The sequence below is a fragment of the Oncorhynchus keta genome, chromosome 35 (assembly GCF_023373465.1).
Source record: "Oncorhynchus keta strain PuntledgeMale-10-30-2019 chromosome 35, Oket_V2, whole genome shotgun sequence".
NCBI lineage: Eukaryota > Metazoa > Chordata > Actinopteri > Salmoniformes > Salmonidae > Oncorhynchus > Oncorhynchus keta.
Window position 1 is genome coordinate 61,705,818 of NC_068455.1, and position 11,672 is coordinate 61,717,489.

Genomic DNA, 11,672 nt, shown 5'->3' on the forward strand with positions numbered 1-11,672 from the left:
TGTGTTTCATATCATTTTAAAGGTAATCTTGTTTTTAATCCCACCAAAGTGTCCGATTTCAAATAGGCTTTTCAGCGAAAGCACTACAAACGATTATGTTAGGTCTCCACCAAACCACAATAAGCACAGCCAGTTTCCAGCAAAATATAGCATTCACAAAAAACACAAATAAACATAAAATTAATCACTAACCTTGAATTATCTTCATCAGATGACACTCATAGTACTTCATGTTACACAATAAATGCATGTTTTGTTTGATAAAGTTCATATTTATATTAAAAAATCAGAGTTTACTTTGGCTTACTAGATTCACTAGTTCCAAAAACATCAAGTGATTTTGCATAGCCACATCATTTCAACATAAATACTCATCATAAATGTAGATGATAATACAAGTTATACACATGGAATTATAGATATACCTCTCCTTAATGCAACCGCTGTGTCAGATTTCAAAAACAGTTTACGGAAAAAGCAACACATGCAATAATCTGAGATGGCGCTCAGAACAGAAGCCAAATTAGCCGCCATGTTGCAGTCAACAGAAACCAGAAAATACATGATAAATGTTTCCTTACCTTTGATGAACTTCATTAGAATGCAGTCCTAGGAATCCCAGGTCAACAATAATTGCTTGATTTGTTCGAAAAAGTCTGTTATTTATGTCCAATTAGCTACTTTGGTGAGCGCGTTTGGTAAACAATTACAAAGTCACAAAGCGCGTCCACTATAACGTGATGAAATGTCCAAAAGTTCTGTAACAGTCAGTAGAAACATGTCAAACGATGTACTGAATCAATCTTTAGAATGTTGTTTACATATATCTTGAATAACGTTCCAACCGGAGAATTAGAATGACTTCAGATGAGGGGTGGAATGCAAGTCCTTCCCCTGTGAACGCGCTTAGTGAAAGCATGGTCCACTCATGGCTGTGGTGACCATTTCCTGTGTCATTCGACCCCCCTTCACATTAGAGTCATCAGACAAAGTTCTATTGACTGCTGTCATCTAGTGGAAGGCGTAGGAAGTGAAAACTCATCCATATCTCGCTGTAATTTCAATGAGAGCTTGGTTGAAAATCTCTCAGGGTTTGGCCTGTTGTATGAGTTCTGTTATACTCACAGACATAATTCAAACAGTTTTAGAAACTTCAGAGTGTTTTCTATCCAATACTAATAATAATATGCAAATATTAGCAACTATGACTGAGGAGCTGGCCGTTTACAATGGGCACCTTTTCATCCAAGCTACTCAATACTGCCCCTGCAGCCATAAAAAGTTAACACGCTGCTTGGTCCTTTTATGGTTTGGTGGGTTATTGTCTATGTGTAGTTGCATGTCAGCACTCGTTGTATTAGCTTCACATTTGTTTTGTTATTTTGTTAGTTTGTTTAGTGTTCTTCGTTAATTAAAGAAGATGTTTTCATATCACGCTGCGCCTTGGTCTCCTCACTATGACGAACGTGACAGTAACATATCATACTAATTACAGCATTACGGATTTTTGTTTACTATGCTACGTTTAGTCTATGAAACCAGGCTGACCTGACAGTTATCAGTTGTGAAATGAGGGGCCCATGGGAATGGGAGACTGCAGCTACATGGGGATGGAGTGATATTAGTACCAACAGAAATTGAATCTGAATGTAATCCTTGTGAATTTGTATTAAGAAATTGAATTTTCTTGTATATGAACCAAAGCTGTACATGTTTAACTGAAGCAAGGGGTGTGTCATCACAGGAATGGATGTGTTGCTGTAGGTAATATGATCTTCAGACATCTTGCTAAAACAGTGAACCATTACTGACTGAATGGATGTGTCATTTGAGATCATCCTGGTGGATAACTATTTTTCAATAGCACAAACCGAAAAGGGAGATTGTATCTTATGAAAGTTGGCGGAGAAACAAACACATTTTTCCATCGCCTGTCTATTTCCTTAACTGACTAAATGTGTATGTATGACACATTCAAAAATATAAAGCACTGCTTGATATATAAAGTATATATCCTTAAGAAACATGAGATAATAACAAGGTACAAGTGTGTGTTATTTATGTTGAGCACAACATTACACTGTCTCTTACACCCCACACTCCCTGACACACATGCTACATTTTTGTAACCCAGCTTCTTTTTTTCTAAAGCCACCTGTCTATTTTTTTAAATGTAAAACATTTTTTTCTGTCCTCTTGTTGATAGACCCCCCATCAATGAGAGTACATATGTTCTAAAAAAATGGCTACCTTTGCTGCCTAGAGTTTGACCAATAAAACACTTCAAACAGATTTTGGGCCTAAAGTGGTTTTACTGTGATGGGGGCAACTGATTGCCATTTTATCTGACACTTTATTTGGTTAGTCCTTTGGTAGATGCTGTACAGACTATCTACAGACTATCAGTAATATTTCAACTATCTACTAACCCTAATCCTAACCTTACCCTTATCCCCACTCCAATTTGCCTACCACCCCAATAGGTCCACAGACGACACAATCGCAATCACACTGCACACTGCCCTAACCCATCTGGACAAGAGGAATACCTATGTACGAATGCTGTTGATCGACTACAGCTCAGACTACAGACTACAGCTCAACACCATAGTACCCTCCAAACTTGTCATTAAGCTCGAGACCCTGGGTCGTTAAAGATTGTTAAACAGCCATCACTAACATTGAGTGGCTGCAGCCAACATACTGACTCAATCTCTAACCACTTTAATAATAAAACATTGGATGTAATAAATGTATCACTAGTCACTTTAAACTATGCCACTTTATATAATGCTTACATACCTTAAATTACTCATCTCATATGTATATACTGTACTCTACACCATCAACTGCATCTTGTCTATGCCGTTCAGCCATCGCTGATCCATATATATTTTTAAATGTACATATTCTTATTAATTCCTTTACACTTGTATGTTTAAGGTAGTTGTTGTGAAATTGTTAGATTACTTGTTAGATGTTACTGCATGGTCGGAACTAGAAGCAAAAAGCATTTCGCTACACTCGCATTAACATCTGCTAACCATGTGTATGTGACAAATAAAATTTGATTTGATTTAACTCTTATCCTAATCCTAATCCTATCCCTAACCTTAACCCTTACCCTAACTCTTATTTTAAACCTAACCTTAACCGTAACCTTAGCAAGCAAGTGCTAATCAACAGATAGTTTGGGAAGAAGTAAGGTCACATTTTATTTGAATAGTCCATCTGTAGATGCTCCACAGATGGTCATACTGTCAACAAGGTCTCATCTGAATCAGTGTCATTACTAACAACGAGCTCACTTGTTAATCGTATTACCTGTTTGTGTTGTGTTAAAGATTTATTGTTTTTACCCAATAAGCACCTGCATAGGCCTGTGCATGTTTCCCATTTTCAAACAAACCCACTTTGATGTGTAATATATATGTTGTACACGTGGCATGTTTGAAGATTATTTTATAGGTAGAAATCCAGATTGAAATACTATTCATGTTGAAGACAGAGATTTCATGCAAACATTGGTCCTGTTGCAACATAATGCTTTGTCAACACCTTAATGAAACACTAACCATCTCAAACAGAACCTGCCCAGACAACTCAGTATTTGACACACATGCGCACACGCACGCACGCACGCACGCACGCACACACACACACACACACACACACACACACACACACACACACACACACACACACACACACACACACACACACACACACACACACACACCCCTTAGCATTGTATTATATAAGAAAAAATATATTAGTACACATGGGAGGACTTGGGAGGGCTTTGTCTTTCTAAACAAATTTCCTCCAACCCACTATGTTTAGTAAACATAGGTTAGGGGACAAGGCCACACAGTGATGTTGTGGTTCATTTGGTTACCTCCCATCTCTATTTAACAGGCAAGAGACGTACATCTAGCAGAGCTGAAAGGGGGAATCTGGGATTCAAACAAGCTAATCAAATTATAAGTACATTTTTCAAGAATCAATGGCTATTCTGTATATAAAAGTCAAAAAATGTATGTACCAATCCCAGATCACCCCTTTAAACCATATCCCAAGTAGGAATAAGCTTTTGTAAAATCATGAATCATAGCATTTAATGTCCTTGTCAAGTATGGCTTTCACAACTGTGTTTGTTTATAATGATGCCTCACTGAGCCTGAAACATATTATATCATCTATGTTATTAGAATCAAAAATTAGGACACAAAGAAAGTGTATTTTACTCCTCTTCTTTCTTCGCTCTGTCTGGGTCGAAATGTGACACCGGGGTGGGAAAATGAGGACATGAACCCATAAAGAACTGTTTTGCAGGTGTACTGTCATGTAGTGTTATTTAGCCAGTGTAATGGGGTTCAGTGTACTGCTAAGGATTTTGTACTGAAGAAGAAACCGCCAACTTGTTTACCAATGACAGTCAATGTAGGCAACAGAAATGATAAGTACTCATAAATCCTCATTGTCTGACTTTATTAGTCATTGAATACATTCATTAAACAATGTTGATACTTACCTTGTCAAAAGCTTATCAAAGCATGGTGTAATAGGTACGTATGTCATCCAAAATGACTAGGTTCATGCACCATATGTCAACAGTCGTCACCTGAACTGTACACAGTTAGTCCTTTGTGTTGAGTGAGCAAGACCTTTTAGATAAAAAAATGTATGCCGACTTCAACAATACGAAGGATTGTGCAAGCACGTGCCTCCACTAATCTCTGAGACGGTACTTCATTAAGAGCACTGAGTAATAAACCCACAGGCAATATATAGGCACCGCGTAGGAAGGACAAACGATTGCTTCACCAGACAGGACGGTTGTTCAATGAACATGAACTGGGACATTTTCAGCTTCCAGGAATCATGTACCGATCCTTGCGACATGGGGCCATGCATTATCATGCTGAAACATGAGGTGATGGCGGTGGATGAATGCCAAGACAATGGGCCTCATTATTGTATCTCTGTGCATTCAAATTGCTATCGATAAAATTAAATTGTGTTTGTTGTCCGTAGCTTATGCCTGCCCATACCATAACTCCACCGCAACCATGGGGCACTCTGTTCAAAAGGTTGACATCAGCAAACCACTCTACCATCTGACGTCATACATGTGACATAAATACTCCTCAATTAAATCATCTGTCCGGGTAGTTGGTCTCAGATGAAGGCAGGTAATCCAGATGTGGAGGTCCTGGGCTGGCTTGCTTACATTTGGTCTGCTGTTGTGAGGCCGATTGGATGTAGTGCCAAATTCTCTAAAGCGACGTTAGAGACAGCTTATAGTAAAGAAATTAACATTAAATTGTCTGGCAACAGCACTGGTGAACATTTCTGCAGTCAGCATGCCAATTGCACGCTCCCTCAGAACTTGAGACATCTGTGACATTGTGTTGTGTGACAAAACTGCACATTTTGGAGTGGCCTTTTATTGCCCCCAGCACAAGGTGCACCTGTGTAATGGTCATAATGTTTAATCAGGTTCTTGATATGCCAGACTTGTCAGGTGAATGGATTATCTTGGCAAAGGAGCAATGCTCACTAACAGGAATGTAAACAAATTTGTGCATAACATTTAAGAGAAGTAATCAAATAAAAATCAAATCAAATTCATTCATAAAGCCCTTTTTACATTAGCCGATGTAACAAAGTGCTATACAGAAAACATCCTAAAACCCCAAACAGCAAGCAATGCAGATGTAACAAACTCCCTAGAAAGGCTGGGACCTAGGAAGAAACCTAGAGAGGAACAAGGCTCTGAGGGGTGGCCAGTCCTCTTCTGGCTGTTCCGGGTGGAGATTATAACAGTACACGGCCAAGATGTTCAAACGTTCATAGATGACTAGCAAGGTAAAATAATAATAATAATCATAGTGGTTGTAGAGGGTGCAACAGGTCAGCACCTCAGGAGTAAATGTCAGTTGGCTTTTCATAGCCGATCATTCAGAGTTAGAGACAGCAAGGGCGGTAGAGAGTCGAAAAACACCAGGTCTGGGACAAGGTAGTACGTCCGGTGAACAGATCAGGGTTCCATAGCTGCAGGCAGAACAGTTGAAACTGGAGCAGCAGCACGACCAGGTGGACTGGGGACAGCAAGGAGTCATCAGGCCAGGTAGTCCTGAGGCATGGTCCTAGGGCTGAGGTCCTCCGAGAGAAGAGAGACAGAGACAGCGAGAGAGAGAGAGAGTTAGAGGGAGCATACTTAAATTCACACAGGACACTGGATAAGACAGGAGAAATACTCCAGATATAACAGACTGACCCTAGCCCCCCGACACATAAACTACTGCAGCATTAATACTGGAGGCTGAGTCAGGAGAGGTCGGGAGACACTGTGACCTCGTCCGACAATACCCCCGGACAGGGCCAAACAGAAAGGATATAACCCCACCCACTTTGCCAAAGCACAGCCCCCACACCACTAGAGGAATGTCTTCAAAACCACAAACTTACTACCCTGAGACAAGGCCGAGTATAGCCCACAAAGATCTCCCACACGGCATGAACCCGAGGGGGGCACCAACCCGGACAGGAAGACCACGTCAGTGACTCAACCCACTCAAGTGACGCACCCCTCCTAAGGATGGCATGGAAGAGCACCAGTAAGCCAGTGACTCAGCCCCCGTAATAGGGTTAGAGGCAGAGAATCCCAGTGGAGAGAGAGGAACTGGCCAGGCAGAGACAGCAAGGGTGGTTCGTCGCTCCAGTGCCTTTCCGTTCACCTTCACATCCCTGGGCCAAACTGCACTCAATCATAGGACCTACTGAAGAGATGAGTCTTCAATAAAGACTTAAAGGTTGAGACCGAAACTGCGTCCCTTACATGGATAGGGAGACCATTCCATAAAAATGGATCTCTATAGGAGAAAGCCCAGACTCCAGCTGTTTGCTTAAAATGTATAGGAACAATAAGGAGGCCTGTGTCTTGTGACCATAGCGTACGTGTAGGTATGTAAGGCAGGACCAAATCGGAAAGATTAGGTAGGAGCAAGCCCATGTAATGCTTTGTAGGTTAGCAGTAAAACCTTGAAATCATCCCTAGCCTTAACAGGAAGCCAATGTAGAGAGGCTAGCACTGGAGTAATATGATCACATTTTTTGGTTCTAGTCAAGATTCTAGCAGCCGTGTTTAGCACTAACTGGAGTTAATTTAGTGCTTTATCTGGGTAGCCTGAAAGTAGAACATTGCAGATGTCTAACCTAGAAGTGACAAAAGCATGCATATATTTCTCTGCATCGTTTTTGGACAGAAAGGTTTAGATTTTTGCAATGTTACGTAGATGGAAAAAAGCTGTCCTTGAAACAAAAGAGAGATCAGGGCCCAGAGTAACGCCGAGGTCCTTCTCAGTTTTATTTGAGACGACTGTACAACCATCAAGACTAATTGTCAGATCCAACAGAAGATCTCTTTGTTTCTTGGGACCTAGAACTAGTATCTCTGTTTTGTCCGAGTTAAAAGTAAAAAATGTGCCACCATCCAATTCCTTATGTCTGAAACACAAGCTTCATGGGAGGGCAATTTTGGGGCTTCGCTATGTTTCATCGAAATGTACAGCTGTGTATTGTCTGCATAGCAGTGAAAGTTAACATTATGCTTCCGAATGAAATCACCAAGAGGTAAAATATATAGTGAAAACAATAGTGGTCCTAAAACGGAACCTTGAGGAACACCAACATTTACAGGAGAACAAACCATCCACAGAGACAAACTGATATCTTCCTGACAGAAAATATCTAAACCAGGCCAGAACTTGTCCGTGTAGACCAATTTGTGTTTCCAATCTTTCCAAAAGAATGTGGTGATCGATGGTATCAAAAGCAGCACTAAGGTCTTGGAGCATGAGGACAGATGCAGAGCCTTGGTCTGACGCCATTAAAAGGTAATTTACCACCTTCACAATTGCAGTCTCGGTGCTATGATGCCGTCTAAAACCACACTGAAGCATTTCGTATACATCGTTTGTCTTCAGGAAGTCTGTGAGTTGCTGCGCAACAGCATTTTAAAAATATTTTGAGAGGAATGGGAGATTCGATATTGGCCAATAGTTTTTTATGTTTTCTGGGTCAAGGTTTGGCTTTTTCAAGAGAGGCTTTATAACTGCCACATTAGTGAGTTTGGTACACATCTGGTGGATAGGGAGCCGTTTATTATGTTCAAAATAGGAGGGCCAAGCACATTAAGCAGCTCTTTCAGTAGTTTAGTTGGAATAGGGTCAAGTATGCAGGCTTGAAGCTTAGAGGCCATGACTATTTTCATCAATGTGTCAAAGAGATATAGTGTTAAAAAACTTGAGTATCTCCCTTGATACTAGCAGTGAAGTCCAGACTCAGGACAATTGAGCTTTGGAGAAATACGCAGATTTAAAGAGACCGTAATTTGCTTTCTAATGATCATGATATAAATGTGGAAAAATAGGATGATCGAGCAGCAGTGAAGGCTCTTCGATACTGCACAGCAGTGTCTTTCCAAGCTAGTCGGAAAACTTTCAGTTTGGTGTAGCACCATTTCCAGTTTTCTGGAAGCTTGCTTCGGGCCTCTGGTATTTTCTGTATACCAGGGAGCTAGTTTCTTATGACAAATCTTTTTTTTGTTTTCAAGGGTGCGACTGCATCTAGGGTATTACACAAGGTTAAATTGAGTTCCTCAGTTAGGTTGGTTAACCGATTTTTATACTCTGACTTCCTTGTGTAGGTGGAGGGAGTCTGGAAGAGCATCTAGGAATCTTTGGGTTGTCCGAGAATTTATAGCACGGCTATTGATGGTCCTTGGTTGGGGTCTGAGCAGATTATTTGTTGCAATTGCAAACGTAATAAAATGGTGGTCCGATAGTCCAAGATTATGAGGAAAAACATTAAGATCCACAAAATGTATTCCACGGGACAAAACTAGGTCCAGAGTATGACTGTGGCAGTGAGTAGGTCCGGAGACATGTTGGACAAAACCCACTGAGTCGATGATGCCTCTGTCTGTGGACTTTTCCATGTTAATATTAAAGTCACCAAAAATGTGAATATTATCTGCCATGACTACAAGGTCCGATAGGAATTCAGGGAACTTAGTGAGGAATGCTGTATATGGCCCAGGAGGCCTATAAACAGTAGCTATAAAAAGTGATTGAACAGGCTGCATAGATTTCATGACTAGAAGCTCAAAAGACAAAAACACTTTTTGTATATATGGAACATTTCCGGAATCGTTTATTTCAGCTCATGAGACCAAAACCTTACATATTGCGTTTATATATTTTTTCTGTATATGTTCGTTAGTTTGTCTGTTCATATATTAGAATGAACTATGGCTCAGTAAGCGATGACCTTTGACCCTTTGAAAGTGTCAACCCAGGAAGGTGTAACTTGATCAACCGGTTGGTAGACTGTCTCCCTCAGTGTAGCCTACACAATAAGGCCTTTTATGTAATGTAGAAGTCAGATCCATGCACAAGATAGAAACCGCTTCCTTGTGCATGAGTGCGCCCATCGTTTAATCTTTTCACACCATGTTTAGGCATTTGTTCAATCATCCATGTTCCTGTGTGCAAACATGTATCAGTGTTCCGAGTGGCAGGTTTTTTTTATACGTTACGACATTTTTGAGATCACGCAGACATGAAAATGTGCTTTGTATCAGAGTGGTGACTAGGGAGCCAGCACACTTACGCTCAGGTTTCAATGAAATTAGTGTCTCACGCTCTGCAAAAGTTATTTGTCTATTGTAGCAGGCAAGTAGCACTTTACTTGAAGCATGGTATAAGTTCCTATAAGAACCAGCGAGTGTTGCAGTATGATTCCTAACAACCTTCAAGTATAGTGTTTCCAGAATACCATTATGACGACAACATTTTAAAGTGAGGAAATGACTACACTACAGGAAACGGTAGAGGCACCATTTGTTATGGAGCTAAAGTTAATTGCCCTCTTGATTCATTGTCTGTACTGGCTTTTTCAACAACTAAATGCCATCAATTAAAAACTTTGGCTGCTTGTCAGCATAGACTGTGCTGATCCACTGTCTACCCCATCCACTTATTGGTTAACCAGATCAAATGTTATGCCGTTTTATATTTCTGAATGATACATTTAGCTCTCAAACAGGACAAAACAAACATAAATCTTGCTATGTTTGTTGACATGCTGACTGCACACTGCTGATCTTGATTTAATGTAGCCTCTCCAAACATTGAATTTAGCAACTAACATCTATAAGGATAGTTTTTCATAAGACTAAACACCGGGTGTGAAAACAGATTTGAAAACTGAACAGTATGTCTTTGCAGTCAATAAGACGACGTGGATGTCATAGGTCAATACTTGCTACATGAATGACTACTGTGTCATGACAAAAAATATTCTATCATTATGTTAATGCTCCTGACAACCTTATGTGAAGGCACCCTTCAGCTACAGGGTTCCCATGAAATGATTGAATTCCATAACCAAACTGCTGTAGCAATGGAAAGCATAGTTCTTTGTTCTCTATCCATTCCACCATCCCACCGCATGCCCTCGGTATTCCAGCTATGCAAGGAAATACTCATTACGTGGCAATAAACTGAAATGTCATGAGAAGGGGTGATGTAGCGTGAGATACCCTACCTTGGCATGTTAGTTGAGTCATCATGAACCACTTGTTGGCAGTGGCTGCTGGTTTCTGTTTGCTTAACCTCTCAATGACCAACGCATAGTCACACCACAACATGATACTGTAGTAGGTGTTTGAACAACTGGCAAACCCTGGCTTCACAACCAAAGACTAAAGCCCAGGGGTGGAAGCATTAGCCAGGGGTTGACGATTCTCTGTTGGGGGATATGTGGAAGTGACTATTGTTGTCAAAACACATCTTGTTTATAGTTTTGACCCTATTGTACCCTTCTAACTTCATTCCAAATTCAAACTTTGTCTGACTTTTCTGGATCATAAGTGGTCTCATGTCGAGATAAGTCTAGCTTAATATTCACATTGTCTAATCCTCCCTATTCACTTCTTGATGACACTGGATCTACACAAAAGATAGCACAGGGCTTGTACTCCTCAAGATTAGAGGTCTGAAAACACCTGACAGAACTAACTAATGAAATCTGACCTTGCTCAGCTAAGCGTAACCTGGTCGCCCGCATCTGATCTCACTTCTCAGGAACTAGCCCAGACAAGCCAATCCTCTCGTCAGCCAGCTCATGTTTCTTGAGTCTGGAGCGGTTAGGTAACTAACACACAACCCCACAGGCAATTAAAACAGCAGGTGCTTGGGATAGCTCAGCTGTCTATTGCATGTGTCGGGTTCTTGAGTTGTGGCACTGGGCTAACAGCTGTAGGCTACAATACTAGCTAGCAATACAGCGAGGAAAGGTCCTAATCATGCTGCAAATTTACACGTTTACACTATTGTCGCTTTGACTATTGTAATGTCAATGTGATGTATTGCACGTTTGTGTGGTGGTAAAGGCGATTGTTGAGGCCTTCAAATGTTCCTCGGACCAATAGTCTGATAATGTTGACAATTGGTCAAACCAGCTACATACTATATATCCACAAGGTTAAAGTTTGACATGGTCAAAAATGGCTTTGATTTATCTTTAGGTTGAAAATGTGAAAAGTCAGTGATGAAATGACACAAGTCATTACTTCCAGTCAGAACCTCATATTCCAGAATTTC

The 11,672-nt window shown here is 40.6% G+C and overlaps 1 long non-coding RNA gene across 1 annotated transcript; it reads right to left on the reverse strand.

Moving 5' to 3' along the window:
* Positions 1-4,474: 4,474 nt before the first annotated feature.
* On the reverse strand, positions 4,475-10,984 carry LOC127916036 (uncharacterized). The gene is made up of 2 exons (XR_008093220.1): positions 10,615-10,984; positions 4,475-6,158 (listed from the first exon to the last, which is right to left on the reverse strand). It is a non-coding gene; the product is annotated as an uncharacterized LOC127916036 (long non-coding RNA).
* Positions 10,985-11,672: the final 688 nt, after the last annotated feature.